This window comes from Diospyros lotus, chromosome 1 (assembly GCF_014633365.1).
Source record: "Diospyros lotus cultivar Yz01 chromosome 1, ASM1463336v1, whole genome shotgun sequence".
Lineage (NCBI taxonomy): Eukaryota > Viridiplantae > Streptophyta > Magnoliopsida > Ericales > Ebenaceae > Diospyros > Diospyros lotus.
Genome location: NC_068338.1, coordinates 28,952,549 through 28,975,421, shown reverse-complemented (window position 1 = coordinate 28,975,421; position 22,873 = coordinate 28,952,549). Strand labels below are relative to the sequence as shown.

Below are 22,873 nucleotides of genomic sequence, written 5' to 3'. Positions count from 1 at the left end.
CATCCATCTTTAAATAAATTAAATTAATTAATTTTTAAAAAAATAAATTAGTTGAATTTATTTAATAAATTATTTTTAAAAATATATACTTTATTAAATTAGTTGATTGAATAACTAATTTTAAGTATATGTATTTTTAAATAATTTAATAAAATAAAATAACTAATTTTTTTAAATATTTTTTTGACTATTAAAAGGTTCCCCGAAAGCCAGCTTTCGGGGAACCCAATGTTTCCCAAAAGCTGGCTTTTGGGAAAGTTTTTGTTTTTGTTTTTTTTTTTTGTTTTTTTAATTAATTTTTTTATTATAAAAAAATAAAAAAATATAAATAAATAAATTCTTTTTGAAAAGATACATTTATCTTATTAGTTGAATTTATTTAATAAATTAATTAATAAATATATGTATTTATTTAAATATATGTATAAATAAATTAATAGATATATGTATTTATTTAAATATATTTATTTAAAAATATATATCTTATTAAATTAGTTGATTGAATAACTAATTTTAAGTATATGTATCTTTAAGTAATTTAATAAGATAAATTAATTAATTTTAAATATTTTTTAGTATAAAAAATTTAACTCACGATAATTTAAAATTTAAAATTAGTTAAAAAATTTATAATTAGTTAATTTATAATTATTTAAAATACAGATATTTAAAAGTAATTTATTTATTTATATTTTTTAATTTTATTTTATTATAATAAATTATCTTTGTGTGTGTTTGTATATATATATATATATACATATTTGTGTGTGTGCTGATTGGGAGAGAGAAATGGAGAGATGGGTGTGAGAGAGAAAGAAATTGATACAATGAGAGAGAAAGAGAGATGGAGTGACTATGAGGAAGATGATGTGGTGGGGTGATAGAAGGGTAAAATAGAATTTATGAAAAATGAAGAAAAATTTTGGTGGGAAAAGGCTGCAAAGAGTAAAACACTCACTGTAAATAGAATTTCCCGTTTGTTAATATATATGATAAGCACCAAGATAAGGGTTTTTTTTATCAAAATATCCCTATTATCAAATTTATGATTAAAATAGTATTTTATGATTAATATGAATTGTCAAAAAAATTAAGATTAAAATTAAAAATAATATTTTATTTTTCAAATTCACGTCAAAAATAAATTTAAAAAGAGTTGAAAAGAGTTAAATAAAATATATATAGAGAGAGAAATTTAAATTTTAAAAATCAATAAAATGAATAATGTCATTTAAATTTTAAAAATTGTCAAAACATATAATAATTTAAAAATATATTAAAAAATATTAATTATAAGAGTTAAATAAATAAATTTTTTTAATAAATTTAAATCTTTAAAATGCACTAAATGGCATTAATTATCTTACAAAGGGCAGATAAGTAATTCAACCTTATCTTGAAAGAGCAAAATAAATTTATTCGAGTGGGGAGGTCGGATAAATTTATCTTGAAAGGGGGAGATAAGAGGTCACGTGAGGCCTTTTCCGGAAATGGTCAAATAAGGTTAACAAACACGTTAGAAATACCAAACATCCGGAATGCTTCCCATATCTAACATTTTCTCCCTCTTATATTGGTTAACAAATACTCCCTTAATAAAGAACCCAGTGAGACTCTTGTAATTAAGAATCTGTTTTTTCTTTTTTTTTTTTTTAGTTAAGATAATATGCTCCGCATACATTTTTTTTTTACTTGAAAGAATTGAAAAAACAATTTCATACCTTCAACTGAGAAACAACAATAGAAATGGCCCTCCCTGGGGCTTGCAGGGCTTTACTATAAACCTATTGAAGAAAAATGATGGAAAATACATTTAAAATAGGAAACATAATACCTTCCCATTCTATGCACAGTTAATTTGGTGATAGCTTCAGGAGTAATAAATTGTCTGACCTGAACATAAATAAAGGATACAACTTTTGGCATAAGTGTGACTGTCATCAATTTTAGCAGAAATTTGTGATATCAAGTCCTGAACAAAAAGGAAAGAAAGAAAGAAAGAAAACCAATTATACCTGGATTATTAACAAGATATTCAGAATAACATGTCTATCTACATTATTATCACCTTGACATAAAGAATGGAAATAAACAATGTCTTTAGCATAGCTCAACTTTTACTTACCAATAAGATAATAGGAAAAATGCCACCAAAGGGGTGTCCATGGTGCACAAGGATCTCTACCTTGCGAGGGTCGGGGAGGGTTGTAATAATTTTATTGTTCTAAATTCTAAATTTGTTGGAAATGATTGCACTCAGAGGTTACAAAAAATGATTTCAAGTAACCAATGCGGATTCAAACCATTGAACATATCAGATACTGCCAAGGACCTTAAGGTGTCCAAGGACCATTTCCGTAATGCTCAACCTAAAGGTCAAAACAAGAACTGCGCCTATTCGACATAAGGGTATGGGCATAACCTAAGCCAGAAGATATTAATCTGTTTCTCTAACTTAATAACATAAGCGAGTGAGAAACAGAGAAGGAGCAGGCGAATAGAAAGAAATAAAGAGATAGATACAGACAGAAGGCATACCTTGCGATATGAGTGCATGAGAGTTCTTTCCAATTTCTTGTCAAGTTTTCTCAAAGTTAGCCCACAATAGATATAGCCAAACGATCATGTTTATTTGAGAATGATATAAGCTTTCAACGCCCTGTTGCTGTAGCCTGCAATTAAAGGAGTTTGAAATTTTCTAATATCGAGGCATTACTCAATATAATTCTTTGAATTTAGATTTCATTTTAATTACTGATATTTTAATTTTAGCTTTTTTAAACAAACATTTGTTAGAGACACACGCACGTCAAAATCCATGAACATACAAAATAGGGGTGTAAAAAAAATCCAAAAACTGGTGAACTGGACCAAATTAACCGGAGTGAACTGTGCCTTTTTGATTGGTTCTATGGTTCAATGGTTAGGTTTTGGTTCTAAAAAATTAAGAACCGATATATTTGGTTTGGTTACTGATTTTTTTTTTTCAAATCGTAGTTCAAACAGAACCGGAATCAATATTATACTTATATATATATTATAATATTTTTGGGTATATATATATACACATACGCATAAATAGTATTACTTCCTTAAAAAACTAACGAGATTCATGAACTCTTTTATTTCTAGACTTTTATGCGCTATTACTATGCTAAATAGTCAATATAATCTTATTTAATGAGGTAATCTATGAATTATTTTGTTCAACTTTTACTTTAAGACTTGAAGTATTAATGAAGTTATGGGTTTATTTTAATTAATAAATTTATTTGTAATTTCATATTTTGCAAAAATGTTTAGAAGCTTAATGTTAATTGGATAGAATCGAAATCAAACCGAAACCGGTCCGTTGTGACAGATTGGTCATGATTTGGTTTTATATATGTAATGATTCGGTTACAGTTCTTATTTTTTCGAAACCGTTAAAAATGATTCGGTTACTAGATTTTTATAAAACTAGACCAATCCGAACCATTGACACCCTTAATACAAAAATACCCAAATTCAAATAATTATCTTTTCTAACGACTACAACCCTTATTAATTAGTTTTATATTAGATTATTTTTTTAATTAAGATTTTTATGTGTTAATAATAATTTGAAATGCATTAATATTGCCACTCAAAAGATATTACCAAAAAAAAAAAAAAATTAGAGACGAATTTTAGGGGGAGAATTTTTTTTTCAGTCTCTAATAGAAGTAGATTTAGAGATGAATTTGGAAAAATGGTCTTAGAGATGAATTTAGAAACAAAAATTAGTGTGCTCTGATTTAGAGACCTATTATTTTTGTCTCTCATTTTTTTTTTTTTTTTTTGGTTCAGAGACAAATTTGGGGACAAAAATTTTTCAATCTCTATATTTTTCTTTGGCTAGAGGCTGAGGGAGATGGAATAATTTCCATCTTTGCTTCCGTCTATCCCTCAAAACATAAAATAAAATTGAATTTATGAAAAATGACATTCTTATATAATATTTTGTACAAAATTAAAAAACATAAAATAAAAATAATTAAAAGTAAAAACATGGGCTCAATAATAAAAATAACTGGTATTTTAGAATATAAAGAATGTGCGCAATAATAATAGGTATTTTTATAATATAAAATAATTAGTATTTTAGAAAATAAAGCATGCACGCAAGAATAATTAGTATGATGCTTTATTAAAGTAATTGGTATTTTAGAATATAAATCATGCGTGTAATAATAATTGATATTTTTAAAATATAAAATAATTAATATTTTAAAAAATAAAGCATGCGCGCAATAATAATTGGTATAATGTTTTATCAAAGTAATTGGTATTTTATAATATAAAGCATGCACACAATAATAATGAAAATAATTGATATTTTAGAAAATAAAGCATGCATGCAATAATATTTGGTATTTTTAGAATATAAAATAATTGGTATATATTTTTGAAAATAGAGCATGCGCGCAATAATAATTAGTATTTTAGAATATAAAGAAAATACAAAATTGTTAGTATTGTGTGCTCTAATGTTAGATTTGGACGACGTCCAGCGAGTTTATAATTATTTACATTTGTTGTATCTTTGTATATATCAATATAAGACAAGTTTTCATCATTTCTAAACTCTCCAGTTATTATATAAATGAGTCACAAGATCTTCCGTTTGAGAATCTTATTCTCAAGATGTTGAGATTGCGTGATAAGATTATCTAGTAACAAAACTGTTGATCCCTTAGGGTATGGCCACTCAAGAGGGGGTGAATTGAGTGATTAAAATTTTTATCAATTTTAATAATTATTCTCGATTAATGATTTTATTGAAAAATATAAATTTGATAAATATAGTAAATTATATTTGAGATTAATAATAAATGTAAACCACAAGATATAACAAAAATAAATACAATGAGGTACAAGACAATTTATAGTGGTTCAATGTCTTCACATACACCTAATCCACTCTCCCAATGTCTAACCATCATTGGGGTTCTAGGAAAACCACCAATACCAAGGTTTTCTCCCTATCTTAGCTTGAAAACTAGATTCACCTAGATTTTGACGGTTCTAGGAAATCCATACAATTCATGATGATAGTTTAATTGTTACAAATAATTTGTCCACATTTAGACACATATAAGCAATTAAGCACAAAATATACAAAGCAATAATGTTTAAATAAATAAATAAACGGTGACCTTAGTTTGAATAGAAAATATCAGATTCGGCTTTGCGATCTCTTTTTCTCCTCTTGCCTTGTGGCTTTTCGATGAATGAATAATGAATCTTTGAGAGCCTTGGAATGTTTGGAAATTAGCTTGTGGCTCTTCGATGTCTTCGTATGATTTTTTTAATTCTTCTAACTCTAAGTTATCTTCCTCTTCTTCAAGTTCTTCTATAGCCATAAAGTATACATGTGCTTTTTCCTTGTTAGATTGGAATGATTTACTAGAATCATCCATATCCCATGCGAGAATGGCATTACTCTTTGATTTCTTGGCTTTTTTTTCTTCCTTCTTCTTTTTCTTTTTCTCCTCACCTTTGAATGCTAATGTTTTCTTTTCATTATACTCTTTAGCATCTTCATTCATTTTCTTTAACATTCTAAAAATATTTGAGGCTTTTTTGAACCATTCTTTCAAATTACTAATTGTCTCACTAAGCCATAACTTACATCTTTGATATTGAGACATAAGAAAACTCATTTTATAATTATTGGTTCCTTCATGAATTTTCTCTAATTCTTTCCATAATTCATGAGATATGGAGTATGAAGACAATTTTTCACACTCACTAGGCATTAAAGAATTAAAAATTAAATACCTTGCCCTATGGTCCATTTCTATTTTACTTAGGTCTTCCTTTGACCATTCTTCCTCATATTGAGAGGATAGATCAAATCCATCCCTAACAAGTCTCCATAAAAGATAACTTATGAAAATGATATGGGATTACATCCTAATCTTTCAAAAAGTATAATCATTTCTAATGAGCATTGGAGGACTAGAGGGGATTGAGACATCACCTAGGGATTGACTAAAATAAGAGATCATTATAAGATCTTATCATAGGATTTGAGACTGATAATCATAAATATTTTAGGAGCTGCTCTGATACCAATTGTTGGTCTTTTAAGGTATGGCCACTCAAGAGGGAGGTGAATTGAGTGATTAATTTTTTTTATCAATTTTAATAAATATTATCGATTAATAATTTTATTGAAAAATATATATTTGATAAATATAACAAATTATATTTGAGATTAATAATAAATGTAAGCCACAAAATATAACAAAAATAAATACAATGAAGCACAAGACAATTTATAGTGGTTCGATGTCTTCACATACACCTAGTCCACTCTTTCAAGGTCCAACCATCCTTGGAGTTCCACTAAAATAATTTCACCAAAATTTTCACACTAGCTAACCTTGGAAACTAGATACACATCTAGATTACAACGGGTTCTAAAAACCCACCAATGCCAAGGTTTTCTCCCTACCTTACCTTGGAAACTAGATTCACCTAGATTTTAACAGTTCTAGGAAACCTATACAATCCACGATGATAATTTAATTATTACAAATAATTTGTCCACACTTAAATACAAATAAGCAATTAAGCACAAAATATACAAGGCAATAATGTTTAAATAAATAAATAAATAGTGACCTCAGTTTGAATGGAGAAGATCGAATTCAGCTTTGCGATCTTTTTTTCTCCTCTTATCTTGTGGCTCTTCGGTGGATGAACAATGAATCTTTGAGAGCCTTTGAATGCTTGAAAATTGAATTGAGGGATTTTGGAAGCTTTAGATGTGCAATATGTGCAATGGATGTACTTGGATGCTCAAAAAATGAGTTTGAGGGTATTTATAAGCATTTTAACCATTAAAGAAAGGGTTAATATGAAGTTTGAAATTCAAAAAATATTTATATTTTCTCAAACAATAAGAAAACATGTTTCACCTTTAATTCAAAATAAATTTACTTTTTATATGAGAAATCAAGATTTGAAAATTTAAATATAAGTTTTTGAGACATAAATGATTAAAATAAGAAAATATGTCTAAAATCAATTCTCTTTAATTCAAAATAAATTTACTTTTTATATGAGAAAGAGAAAACATGTCTAAAAGTAATTTTTCTTTAATTCAAAATAAATATACTTTTTGCATAAGTAATAAGTATTTATCAATAAATGAAAATTCAAACATAAAATTTTGAGACATAAATGATTAAAAGAAGAAAACATGTCTAAAGACAATCCACCTTTAATTCAAAATAAATTTACTCTTTGTACCCATTTTTAATTCAAAATAAATTTATTTTTTTATATGAGAAATAATTACATTTATATCATAAAAATATTTTTGTTAGTTATCAAAACTTAATTAATATGAGCAAGTTGGCTCAACAAAAACTTTTTAAATGATTCTTAATCCTTAGATTCTTCGGATGAGGACTCTAATAAGTCAAGTATAGACTGATACAAAGGTTACTACCTCGTTCAGTATAAGTTATTGGTGGGAGGACAGCACGCAATATGACATTGGGACATCGCTAGTAGACCTATGAGTGGTTGTTGGAGAACAACACACCTAATGTGATGTCGATGACTGACCACATGACATAATGGATAATGATCATGTTGCAAGTTGTTGAGGGGTTGTGGATCCTTAGAGTTGAACCAGTACAATTGTCTTGTGTATCGATGTGCAGGATTTGCCAATGAGTTAAACTATCCAATTGCGAGATGTGAATGTTTATCTATGTGGTTTCGTATTGCTGGTATACGTAGACAGGTGTTGGGGATATGATCCATCACCCTTGTCATCATTGATGGGGTGAACATCCTATATGATCTACTGTTAGTGTAACGAGACAATCTTTGGTCATGACAGATTGATTATTAGAAAATGTGTTTTCTGAGATGTCATCTAGTCACATTGATGAGGTCAAATACATAGTTAGTAAATTTGTAAGTTTATCACTCCTTAACTTCTACTCAATCGAAACGTTAGGTAATGAAAGAATATAACACAATGTAATCGTCAATTGTAATAGATTCACTTGAAATGAAACTTCATTGTCACTTATACTATCTTGAACCGCTATTAAGCACTATTCTATAACCCTCAGATCGTCATTGGGATATGTAGATATTCTGGTGGTGGATTAAGGTGTTGACCGGTGTTGAAATGAATTTTATTGCTATTTGATTGTTAGCAGACAATGGACTTAGAAAGTCACATATCATATAGTGTTGCATTTAGTATCGACATGATGTGCCTAATGTGTCTCGAGGAACAACAGGTCAAATGTTAATTTGTTCGGCAGGAAAATTGACTTTCTCTTATGGAAGTCGACTCCTAGTGGCTGGGAAGTCGACTTCTGGTCACTAATTCAACCTTTTAATAGTGCTATATGTGACACTCAATTGTGAATGCTGAGGGGTAAGACAGTGGGAGAATTGACGGCAGAAATATAAGAAGGAAATTATAAAGCTTCTTATTGCAAGCTTTCTTCTATAATTTTTGTTTCTATCTTCTTCATATGCTTCTGTTAAAAATCACAAGTGCATGATTGTCACATGAAAAAATTGAGACACGTGTGTTGGTGATATGGGTAACCTCTGGTCTAGCATGAGAAGAGATGATCAAAACGGTACCAAATAACACATTAGGTGTGGATAGCCTAGGACCACCATAACGTGAAATGGAATCGGTTTCAGTACAAAAATAGTTTATGTACCCTAACCTAATATTGAACTTCAGGTATGCCTTTATTGTATTAATGTGATGAATATACGTTGTAACGACCCGTTCTCCCAATCAACCCGTTACTCGAGAAATCTCAAGATTTTTTTTTTTTTTTTTACATTCACAAGATTTATAAATTTTCTTTTTCCATCCGGCCAATCTTAAAAACCACAATCTTTGCATGCTCCAAAACCCCAAAATTCCCCAATCATACCCATTTAGCTAATAGGGATTAAAGACTGAAGCTAAGTAAGGTATTTCAAGTGTCCAGCGAAAATAATAAGATCAAAATCCTAATAGATTGTCATGTGTTACCATAACATAGCATGTTCATACATAATTGTCTCAGGACTAAAATAAGATCAGAATAAGGATTACATGCCAATCGTACAAAAGGTGATATCGAAAGTAATTTAACATTCATGATTCCCTTCTTCAACTAACTAACCACATCTTTCTCTTTGCTGCAAGCTTCGGCTGGAACGTTGAATGTTCCAGTGGCGTAACCCAGGTTAGATGCTGAATCATCTAAGTGAATGGCATAAAAACAATTTTTATGAAATGCATGAATGATCACGTGCATGGCATAAATCAGACTCAACATGTCAATCTTGGGACATCACCTTGGCATACTTAGTCCCTGGAAAGTAATCTGGCCACTGCCTGTGGAAACCACCATTCCCACGCTTTTCGTAAGAACGAACATCGCCTCGTCCACAAGGAGACCCAAAATCCCGACCCACCAGTCATAACAATAACATGATTCAAATATGACAATAACATGCAAATCATGTGCCATGCATGTCAAAATATCATGTCTAATTAATCCATCAAGTAATGATTAATATGCGTAAAATAATAAATTTAGAAATAAGTAAGCCTCTCACAAGTTAAAGCATTTGAAATGGAATACCGAGAATATAGACAAGTCAATCACTAAATAAGGTAATACAACTCACCTTGCAAAAGACGATTTTGCCCCTAGTGTCAATTTGCCTCGAAATTAGTGCGAAACTTCAAACTCCTTGGGCAAACCACCCCCAGGCCAATAATTCCCAAGAAAATCAATAATCCAATTTTTTTAGGATTTTTCAGAAATTTTCTCTAATTTTTCTCAAATTCCATAACCTTAATTTCTTCAAAAATACAAAATAAATACTTAATCAAGTAATTTTTTCCATTTTTCTCCATAAAAATTCCTAGAACAACATTTTCAATCTCCATAAATGTTCTGGGAATTTTCCAGAGTTTCTCCCTATTTTTCACAATTTTCTCCCAAAATTCCATTTTCTTTCAAAAATAAAAAATAAATACTTCCATAATCACTTTCCAAAATTTCTTCCATGAAAATGCATAAAAACACTTTCTTGATTTTCTAGATATTTTTTATTTATTTTCTTATTTTTCTTTTTTTTCTTATTTTTTCCTTACCTTTCTTCTCCGATCGTCTTCTCCAGCAACAGCGACCAGTGACTATCTCCGATCAATGATCCGATGACACTTCCTGACTCCTTTCGAGCTTCTGATCACAGTGGTGGCCTCCGATGGTCGAAACGATAGCCGGAATCACCTCGAAATGGCCAATTATAGTCGGCTCACCTCCGGCAGCCTTCACGATTTTCTGGCGAGCCTCAAAACTGCTTCAAAACACATCCAAAAATCACCAAATTTTTCAGAAATGTTCTCCACTACATGGGAAACAAAATCCCTCAACAAATTTTCTCAAACAAACACCAAAACACCCTCGATTTAGCCGTTTAAGTTCTTGTTCCGGCAACCTTCATTTTTTTCTGGTTATGTGTAAAACCCACTCTAAACTACTCCAAAATACCCCAAAATCTCCAGATTCACTCCTCACGACCCAAGGAACAATAGCCCTTTATCAAAAACAATCGATTCTATCTCTAAACCCTCCAATCGAACTTGAATTTGTATAAATCCATTCGGCTGTGAGTTTGCTATTTATAGGCGATTTTAGCCCCAAAATCCTTCGATTCTCAAGTTAATCATACCCTAAGATGCTAGATCTAGCTCATAATCATCTTGATTCGTCCTAAAAATTGAGAAAAATCCCTCAACATATCCGATTATATCTCCGGCCATATACGGTCAATTCTTGCGATTTCCATGACCGATTTTCAGCCAATCTCCACCACATCCAGCCCATAATGATTTGAACCTACCCTAGGACCCTCTGGAAACCCTCCCCGATGAGGACATAATGGCTGGCTGAAGATTGTAGTGCCATACCCGATATTGCGATAATTTCATATTTGCCCCTGTTCAATTTTTCTCATTTTGCAGATTGGTCCTTCCCCAATTTTTCAGAGTTTCCTCAAGGACCTCAAACTCTAATTTTCTCATTTCACTCCCCAAAGAATTAAAAATTCTAATTTAACCACATTTGACCAAAATTTAGAAATTTCACTTAGGCCCGAATATTTGAAAAATTACATTTTTATCCTTATCTTGCAAGTTTCTTCAGTTTTATTAATTCCAACTTTTCTTATATGTTCTTATCTCCAAAATTTTGTTTAACATAGACGTTACACCATATTTTGGCCAAGAATTGAAAATTACACTTTGGCCCTCAAGATTGAAAAATCGCATGTATACCCAATAATTTCACAAAATTTTAATTTTATTCATTCATAAATTTCTTGGGTATTACATACGTGTTGCTTAAATATCTAAGTTATGTATGGTCTATATATATTACTTTTGTTGTGTGTATTTGATACATGTAAAATTTTTAAATTTTACTCGTACCACCATACATGTTATCCGTTAGCAATAATAATTGATATTTTAAAATATAAAATAATTGGTATTTATATTTTATGATATGTGAAAGCATCTGAGTTCAAAGACAAAACGTCTATAAATTCTATATTGCGATTTTTTATTTTATAATAAAATAATTAATGTTTTTCTTTTATGATAATTTAATAATAATTTGATTGATCATTGGTATCAAATGGGAAATTAGGATTTTGTTATGAACAATAAGAAAAAATAGTTTAAATATAATTTGGGGCAAAAATATAATTAATTGGATTCATAGACCTTTGGCCAAGGGCCAGGCAATGCGCGCATGCACGTGCCCAAGCCATTGTGTGAAAGTTATCCCCTTCTATTGTAACTCTTTTTAGCAATAGATGATTAATTTTTTCCCGTCTTTGAGGCTTTTTTTCCTCTCTAAACCTAAAATGTGATTAATTTTGTAACCAATTTACTGATAGTATTTTTTTTCTTTAGTGATAGATTTTTCCATCTCTGATTAGTGATGGATTTAAAAAAGCATTGCTAAATAATTAGTGACACCCATTCTAACGATGGATTTTAATCTGTCACTAATTACTTAGTGATGAAATTTTAGGCATTTAACAATAATTTTTTTTCTGTAGCTAAATATCAATTTTTTTTTTTTGTAGTGAAATAAAAGCTTTTATCAAAAAATTAGAATTATTATGATACTTAATAAAGGGATTGACATCACTCCATAATAGAACAATCAACGCATTACGTGATTGTACGGGAAAACATGTTGGCAGTTGATGAGGGAATATTTACAGGGGGCCAATTTTACTGTACTACCCCTGGGAGGTTATCATTAACTCGGAGCCATGTGTGCCAGTAAAGACCAATATGCGATCGCCACGTGTCAAGACTTAAGAGCTCCGCTTATCTTTATAATCTTTATTATGATTTTGAACTGGAAAGAGATAAAGAAGAAGATTAAGTCAACCAATGATATCTTTAAATATCTCAAGAATTATCTTTATTAGGGAAGATTATCTTTTCTCCCCATGGAAAGGGGATCAACCTCTCCTTTTGAAATATATCTTATCTCCTAAGGGAAAGGCCACGGGACATCTATAAATAGAAGGCAACCTCTACAGGTATGGGGATCTGACTCCTAAAGGACTCATATATTATTTTTCCATTACTATTATACTCCTCAAAAACTCTATGAACTAACTTAATCATCGGAGATCGACCAGGGGAACAAGCCCCGTCTCCATTGCAGGTACTTTCAGAGAGGCAAGAAGGGAACGTGCGGCTACCACCTCAGAATATCTATCATCAATTGGCGCCCACCGTGGAGCCATCGTTTTTCTTTTTGTCTGCCAAGTATAATCTCAAGCCACTCGAAGCACAATCAGATTGAGTGGGAAAGAAAAGGTTTCGCGTATGTGGCCTCATTAACGGTATGCTCCCTGGTTTAATATTTATACATCGATCACTGTTACATAAAAAGAAAAAAAATAGCTGGAGGCACTATGCGTATCAACTATTAATTTATGTGTGTAAAGATCAATTTTTGTATGTGTCAATTTTCGCTGTTTTCCCATAAGTTTGGCTCTTATGTGACCTCATTAACGGCTTCCGAAAAAATGGGGGAAGAAATTGGGAGCGGTAATCCAGGAGAAAGAAGAGGTTCATCTTATTTTATAGATCCTATGAGGCTTGATTTTGCCATCCTATGCGGCTTTATGTTAAAATAAAACCTTTTAGAGGCTGGGAAAAAAGACAAGCAGAATCAATGGATGAAGTTTCACGGCAGCAAGGTACTGCTAATTTTTCTAATCCATTGAGTCTATGTGTTTGTTTATCACCGTTGCTTATTAATTGCACTTGTTGAGGTCAAAAACCTCAAGATGATGAAGCTTGATTTTGTTCATGCTGTATACATTATATTTTTTTGGCTTATCTTTTGGGCTACAACGTCAATAAAGGGCTTTTCCAATAAGCATAGCATCTTTTTTTACCCATGGGGGTTTTATTCCATGACGGCAGCAAGGGCCAAATTGGGCTAGCTCCGAACCCTCAAAGAGATAGCCAATGGTTAGTAGGATGCATCTTTGCATGACAAGACGGTAGAGATGGCTATCGCGGACGTAGGCATCAAGATCGAACCGCCAAAATAAAATATGAATATTATTCTGGATTGCGGACGTAGGCATTTCGCCGAACCGCAAAGACAAAATACGAGCAGTATTTCGGAATACAGACGTAGGCATCAAGACCGAACTGTGAAGGCAAAATATGAACATTATCTCTGATTGTGGATGTAGGCATCAAGTCGAACCGTGAAAACAAAATATGGATGTTATCTCGGATTGTGGAAGTAGGCATTTTGTCGAAAATAAAATATGGATATTTTTTAAAATCCCGTCATCAACTACAATTCAAGCCAGCATGTGCACATGAAGACCGAGGGTCTGAAATGCCTCGACAACGCAAGAGTAAAGGATCAGATATGATCCTCGGGGGGCCTCGAACCCCCGAACACTCAAAAACAAAGGATCAGATATGATCCTCGGGGGGCCTCGAACCCCCGAACACTCAAAAACAAAGGATCAGATATGATCCTCGGGGGGCCCCGAACCCCCGAACACTCAAAAACAAATGATCACTTATGATCCTCGAACTCTTGGCAACTCAAAATCGAAGGTTCAAAGGGGACCACCCCTACTAATTAAGGCACCAATTCGGAGGCTACGAACCTCCGCCAAATGAAGACCAAAGGGGACCACCCCTACTAATTAAGGTACACCACCCCTACTAATTAAGGTACAAGTTCGGAGGCTACGAACCTCCGCCAAATGAAGACCAAAGGGGACCACCCCTACTAATTAAGGCATCAGTTCGGAGGCTATGAAACTCCGCCAAATGAAGACCAAAGGGGACCACCCCTACTAATTAAGGCACCAGTTCGGAGGCTACGAACCTCCGCCAAATGAAGACCAAAAGACATCAGTTCGGAGGCTACGAACCTCCGCCAAATGAAGACCAAATGGCACCACCCCTACTAATTAAGGCACCAGTTCGGAGGCTGCGAACCTCCGCCGAATGAAGACCAAAAGGCACCAGTTCGGAGGCTACGAACCTTCGCCAAACGAAGACCAAAGGGGACCGCAGCCTCAACCAACACAGCTTCGGCCAATGGCCCCGAGGGCAAGGCACGCAGCCTCGACCAACACAGCTTCGGCCAAATGGCCCCGAAGATAAGGCAAGCGGCCTCGGTCCCCACAGCCTCGGCCAGCAGCCTCGAAGATAAGGAAAATTCTCGAACGTCACTATCACCTCGAGCGACCTAATCACCCTTTGCATGGGAAGACTGAAAAGGCACCGAGAGACTTAAGAAGCGAATTCAGCATTCGAGACTGCTAACCCAAATTTTTAACAGAATTTTTTTTACAGAGGCTCAGAAAAACAGTGACAACTACTCCTTCAGCTGCCCAACCTCCTTACTCGATCAGCTCAAGGAGTGGGGGGCAAGTGATGAGGGAATATTTACAGGGGGCCAATTTTACTGTACTACCCCTGGGAGGTTATCATTAACTCGGAGCCATGTGTGCTAGTAAAGACCAATATGCGATCGCCACGTGTCAAGACTTAAGAGCTCCGCTTATCTTTATAATCTTTATTATGATTTTGAACTGGAAAGAGATAAAGAAGAAGATTAAGTCAACCAATGATATCTTTAAATATCCCAAGAATTATCTCTATTAGGGAAGATTATCTTTTCTCCCCATGGAAAGGGGATCAACCTCTCCTTTTGAAATATATCTTATCTCCTAAGGGAAAGGCCACGGGACATCTATAAATAGAAGGCAACCTCTACAGGTATGGGGATCTGACTCCTAAGGGACTCATATATTATTTTTCCATTACTATTATACTCCTCAAAAACTCTATGAACTAACTTAATCATCGGAGATCGACCGGGAGAACAAGCCCCGTCTCCATTGCAGGTACTTTCAGAGAGGCAAGAAGGGAACGTGCGGCTACCACCTCAGAATATCTATCATCAGCAGTTATGATACTTACAAATGTGGGTAACTTTAGGAATTTTAAAGTATGAAAATGTTATTTATACAAGAGTATCATAAAAGTGACATTAACTGAATCTTCGAAAAACACTTCTATTTGAAATATTGGTACCTTTTTTTTTTTTTCAAAGTGCATCATGTTTATCATGCGTTTATACCATATCCTTTCATATTACATCTTATTTTAATATTAAATATTTTATAATTACATCTATTTTTTTTTTATAATTAAGAACCGATATATTTGGTTTGGTTACTGATTTTTTTTTTTTCAAACCTTAATTCAAACCGAACCGGATCAATATTATACTTATATATATATATTATAATATTTTAAGTATATATATATATACACATACGCATAAATAGTATCACTTTCTAGGAAACTAACGAGATTCGTGAACTCTTTTATTTCTAGACTTTTATGCGCTATTACTATGCTAAATAGTCAATATAATCTTATTTAATGAGGTAATCTATGAATTATTTTGTTCAACTTTTATTTTAAAACTTGAAGTATTAATGAAGTTATGGGTTTATTTTAATTAATAAATTTGTTTGTAATTTCATATTTTGCAAAAATGTTTAGAAGCTTAATGTTAATTGGATAGAACCGAAATCGAACTGAAACCGGTCCGGTGTGACAGATTGGTCATGATTTGGTTTTATATATGTAATGATTCGGTTACGGTTCTTATTTTTTTGAAACAGTTAAAAATGATTCGGTTACTAAATTTTTATAAAACTAGACCAATCCGAACCATTGACACCCTTAATACAAAAATACCCAAATTCAAATAATTATCTTCTCTAACGGCTACAACCCTTATTAATTAGTTTTATATTAGATTTTTTTTTAATTAAGATTTTTATGTGTTAATAATAATTTGAAATGCATTAATATTGCCACTCAAAAGATATTACCAAAAAAAAAAAAAAAATAGAGACAAATTTTAGGGGGAGAATTTTTTTTTCAGTCTCTAATAGAAGTAGATTTAGAGATGAATTTGGAAAAATGGTTTTAGAGATGAATTTAGAAACAAAAATTAGTGTGCTCTGATTTAGAGACCTATTATTTTTGTCTCTCATTTTATTTATGTTTTTTTTTGGTTCAGAGACAAATTTAGGGACAAAAATTTTTCAATCTCTATATTTTTCTTTGGCTAGAGGCTGAGGGAGATGGAATAATTTCCATCTTTGCTTCCGTCTATCCCCCAAAACATAAAATAAAATTGAATTTATGAAAAATGACATTCTTATATAATATTTTGTACAAAATTAAAAAACATAAAATAAAAATAATTAAAAGTAAAAACATGGGCGCAATAATAAAAATAACTGGTATTTTAGAATATAAAGAATGTGCGCAATAATAGTAGGTATTTTTATAATATAAAATAATTAGTATTTTAGAAAATAAAGCATGCGCGCAAGAATAATTAGTATGATGCTTTATTAAAGTAATTGGTATTTTAGAATATAAACCATGCGTGTAATAATAATTGATATTTTTAAAATATAAAATAATTAATATTTTAAAAAATAAAGCATGCGCACAATAATAATTGGTATAATGTTTTATCAAAGTAATTGGTATTTTATAATATAAAGCATGCACGCAATAATAATTGATATTTTAGAAAATAAAGCATGCATGCAATAATATTTGGTATTTTTAGAATATAAAATAATTGGTATATATTTTTGAAAATAGAGCATGCGTGCAATAATAATTAGTATTTTAGAATATAAAGAAAATGCGAAATTGTTAGTATTGTGTGCTCTAATATTAGATTTGGACGACGTCTAGCGAGTTTGTAATTATTTACATTTGTTATATCTTTGTATATATCAATATAAGACAAGTTTTCATCATTTCTAAACTCTACGGTTATTATATAAATGAGTCACAAGATCTTTCGTTTGAGAATCTTATTCTCAAGATGTTGAGATTGCGTGACAAGATTATCTAGTAACAAAACTGTTGATCCCTTAGGGTATGGCCACTCAAGAGGGGGTGAATTGAGTGATTAAAATTTTTATTAATTTTAATAATTATTCTCGATTAGTGATTTTATTGAAAAATATATATTTGATAAATATAGTAAATTATATTTGAGATTAATAATAAATGTAAGCCACAAGATATAACAAAAATAAATACAATGAGACACAAGACAATTTATAGTGGTTCAATGTCTTCACATACACCTAATCCGCTCTCCCAATGTCTAACCACCATTGGGGTTTTAGGAAAACCACCAACACCAAGGTTTTCTCCCTAGCTTAGCTTGAAAACTAGATTCACCTAGATTTTGACGATTCTAGGAAATCCATACAATTCATGATGATAGTTTAATTGTTACAAATAATTTGTCCACACTTGGACACAAATAAGCAATTAAGCACAAAATATACAAAGCAATAATGCTTAAATAGAAAAGATCGGATTCGGTTTTGCGATCTCTTTTTCTCCTCTTGCCTTGTGGCTCTTCGATGGATGAACAATGAATCTTTGAGAGCCTTGGAATGTTTGGAAATTAGCTTGTGGCTCTTCGATGTCTTCGTATGCTTTTTGTAATTGTAATACCCCGAGAGCCCAGAGAAGTTAGAATATATCAAGAATAGTGTAAGAAAGGAAAAAACACCAGCTGGATATCTTTTGGACTGAATGTTGGCAAAGAACTCCCAAGTTAAGCGTGCTTGACCTGGGGTAATCCAGGGATGAGTGAGCCCCCCTGGGAAGTTCGTGTAGGCCTATCAGGGTAAGTTATTCCGGTCCTTCCTATCGCTCGATACGGGATGTTACAGGTGGTATCAGAGCCGACCCTTGGCGAAGGCGGTCCGATGAGGGCGGGGAGTGACGCCGGGGCTTGAGGGCCTGTACAAGGAGCGGCTTCTGGCAGGCTTCTAGGATGGCAGCCCCCAAGGGGAGAAGGTCTGGGACCAGTTGTAAGGTCGCATGACGAGGATGTCATGTGCTTAAGGGGGGGAGAATGTAATACCCCGAGAGCCTAGAGAAGTTAGAATATATCGAGGATAGTGTAAGAAAGGAAAAAACACCAGCTGGATATCTTTTGGGCTGAATGTTGGCAAAGAACTCCCAAGTTAAGCGTGCTTGACCTGGGATAATCCAGGGATGGGTGACCCCCCTGGGAAGTTCGTGTAGGCCCATCAGGGTAAGTTGTTCCGGTCCTTCCTATCGCTCGATCGGGATGTTACAGTAATTCTTCTAACTCTAAGTTATCTTCCTCTTCTTCAAGTTCTTCTATAGCCATAAAGCATACATGTGCTTTTTCCTTGTTAGATTGGAATGATTTACTAGAATTATCCATATCCCATGCAAGAATAGCATTACTCTTTGATTTCTTGGCTTTTTTTTTTCTTCCTTCTTCTTTTTCTTTTTCTCCTCACCTTTGAATGCTAATGTTTTCTTTTCATTATACTCTTTAGCATCTTCATTCATTTTCTTTAACATTATAAAAATATTTGAGGCTTTTTTGAACCATTCTTTCAAATTACTAATTGTCTCACTAAGCCATAACTTACATCTTTGATATTGAGACATAAGAAAACTCATTTTATAATTATTGGTTCCTTCATGATTTTTCTCTAATTCTTTCCATAATTCATGAGATGTGGAGTATGAAGACAATTTTTCACACTTACTAGGCATTAAAGAACTAAAAATTAAATACCTTGCCCTATGGTCCATTTCTATTTTACTTAGGTCTTCCTTTGACCATTCTTCCTCATATTGAGAGGATAGATCAAATCCATCCCTAACAAGTGTAATATCCCAAAATTTGAAAATAAATAATTTATATTGTTTGAGGAAATAGGAATGTAAAGGTAATTAATTAAATTATTATTTATTATTTATTGTATTTGTGGGTTTTAAGGAAAATAATAAAATAAATTGAATTGAGTGAATTTCTAGAAAATTTGTGGTGTAAGTGTAATAAGTGGGAGTTAAGAATAGGGGTGCATGTGTAATTGCTGAAAGTGTTGGGTGCTGCTACAATTTCGAAGAAAAGGGTCGCGGATCACTTTAAAATTAAATCGAGGTGTATATATGTTAAAAGCAACGTGTGGTGCAGTGGTCGCGCGTGAGGGGTGCCAGAGGCTGGACGCGGGATCGAACCGCGGGGGTGGGTGGCGTGCGCGCGCGCTGCCACGTGGCTTCCTCCCAACCACTCATTTTTCACCTATTTTAAGCCCATTTCGGGCATCTCCGAGCCAGCAGAATCGAAGGAAAAATGGGAGAAGAAGGAACAGACGCACAGTGAAGAAAAGAGGAAAATTTTGGGAAAAAATTTCAATATTTAATGTTGTTGATCGCGATTTAATTAGCCAAGTACGTAAATAAATATGTATTAAACATTCTCTACAGTTAAAATTTTATTTTGGGCCTAATTTTATTAATTTTGAAAGTTTAATCTATTTACAGCGTGTATTAATTTGGTGATGTTTAAGCGTGAAAACGCTGTAAACGGCTAGATACAGGCAAGTTCTCATCTACCCTTGCGATTTCTTTCTATTTTATAAACCCCTCACCTTTCCTTAACTCATTTCGATATCGCGTATTAATTATATATATATATATATATATATGTGTGTGTGTGTGTGTAAACAGAGTGTATGGCGTGAAGGCCACTGTGTGTGATGGGCAATGAAGTTAGATGAAGTTAGAATAAAAGAAAAGAAAAGGAATTTATGCCACTGTTTGTATACTAGGATGCGTTAAGTTAATTTTATTATATATTAATTAATTAAGTATATATATATTGAGGATGTTATTGATGTAATATAATTTAAATCAAATATAAGACTTGTCGGGGTTTTATTTACGGTGTGCCTACGTGGGATTTTAGGCGGTTAAATTATTTATATTACACGGTTAGATTTAATTAAATACGAGTCAGGGTTTTATTAATCGCTATTAAATTTTTTACTTCGCAGCGGGAGTGCAAGAAATGCAAGAAACGACTGTGTAAAGGCAAGCTCTCAACCCTCTCTTCTTGATCTTTAATTCCCGTGAAAGACCCCGTGATTTCTTATATTTTATCATCTCCCTTACTCTAATTCGATACCTAACTTTATTTGTTAAATTATTATTTATTTTTTTTAATTTAAAATAAATCCGAGACTTCTAGAGTTTTATTTGTTGTGTGCTTATGGGGGTTTATACCGCCCCCATTCCTTTCAGAATGATGTTGAACCCAGTTTAGGGACTAGGTTCCTAGACGTGCGGGTTTATTTATAGTTTTCTTGAGTTTATTTATGATTCGGTTAGAGCTATTGAGCAGTGGGGTAGGGGTCGACTGTTTGGTGACGTTGGGGTAGACTATTGTACGGCCCTGAAGTGGACCGTTAAGCGGACACCCCTAGTCATTGGCCGTTGACCAGTGCTAGGCATTGCTGACTAGCTCTGCCGGTATGTGATTTACTGCATGAGTAGATGCATTGTATTACTGTTCATGATTTGATATGCACATGGGTACGGGATGCATGTTGGGATATTCATTTATTGAGTATGCTTGGACACGGACATTCTAGCTTGGTTAGGTTGCATCTAGCGCGTCATATGCATGGCGTGTGGTTTACTATGTGGGCGGAGCATGGCCTGATGCCTGGATGTATGGACGCCTTGTATCACGTTGATGCTCACTACGCCATTGCATTTTTATGTGCATTCCATGGCTACTGGTAGTTATTAGTTCTCGGACGGGAGTACCGTTCCGAGGGAGCCTATGGCTCGGTTGTCGGGAGTACCGACGGGAACGGGCGACGGGAGTACCGGCCCGGGATCGCGCGCGCAGATTTGTGGAGATATTTGTTGCCTTTCAGGGCAGCGGTAGGTTGGTATGGGACTTGGGTGCCAAGCGTCTTATGTGGGCCCCAAGGACCGGTATGTGCTTTTATTTTGTTATGCTATTGAGTTGTTGTGTTGTAGCGTCTCATGGCTTGTGTGTACCTGGGGGTTTATTCTGGGGTGAGATTTCTAGTTTTGTGTAGCCTTCAGCCTTTTCTTCCTTATGCTTGCTGAGTCTCTCGACTCACTTTTCTTTCCATCATTCCAGGTAGTGCCAGCGTGGGTCCGAGCAGGGGAATCAGCGTCTAGCAACCGAGTCGGTATGGTGTACAGGCAGTCTCGTCAACCTCTGTCAACTCTGATGGTTGTGTAGGGTCTATTCTTTTATTTCTAACTGTGCCTGGTCATATCTCGTGTCTTGTGTGTGTCGGCACATGAGTTTGTATTCTTTTATTTATCTGGTGATCGCTATGCTAGCGGGGTTCTCGTAGTGCATGCATGTGTTTTGCTTCGCTTCCGTTGCTTTCATCTTTGAGTATGCATGCCAGGGTGGTCTTTGTCTCGTGTCTCATTCTTTTTCCTGCCGTAGGCGCTCCCGTTCGGATAGTCCGGGTAGTTGGGAATATCCGGGCAGGGGTGCTTACAACAAGTCTCCATAAAAGATAGCTTATGAAAATGATATGGGATTACATCCTAATCTTTCAAAAAGTATAATCCTTTTTAATGAGCATTGGAGGACTAGAGGGGATTGAGACATCACCTAGGGATTGGCTAAAATAAGAGATCATTATAAGATCTTATCATAGGATTTGAGATTGATAATCACAAATATTTTAGGACCTGCTCTGATACTAATTGTTGGTCTTTTAAGGTATGGCCACTCAAGATGGGGGGTGAATTGAGTGATTAATTTTTTTTTATCAATTTTAATAAATATTATCGATTAATAATTTTATTGAAAAATATATATTTGATAAATATAACAAATTATATTTGAGATTAATAATAAATGTAAGCCACAAAATATAACAAAAATAAATATAATGAGGCACAAGACAATTTATAGTGGTTCGATGTTTTCACATACATCTAGTCCACTCTCTCAAGGTCTAACCATCCTTGGGTTCCACTAAAATAATTTCACCAAAATTTCCACACTAGCTAACCTTGGAAACTAGATACACATCTAGATTACAACGGGTTCTAGAAAAACCACCAATGCCAAAGTTTTCTCCCTACTTTACCTTGGAAACTAGATTCACCTAGATTTTAACAGTTCTAGGAAACCTATACAATCCACGATGATAATTTAATTATTACAAATAATTTGTCCACACTTGAATACAAATAAGCAATTAAGCACAAAATATACAAGGCAATAATGTTTAAATAAATAAATAAATAGTGACCTCAATTTGAATGGAGAAGATCGGATTCAACTTTGCGATCTCTTTTTCTCCTCTTACTTTGTGGCTCTTC

General features: G+C 33.2%; 1 protein-coding gene across 2 annotated transcripts in view; it reads left to right on the top strand.

Annotated features, from left to right (window-relative positions):
* Positions 1-22,873, top strand: part of LOC127795519 (cysteine-rich receptor-like protein kinase 44) — a 101,149-nt gene that overhangs the window by 65,254 nt on the left and 13,022 nt on the right. The gene's annotated exons all lie outside the window — the stretch shown is intronic.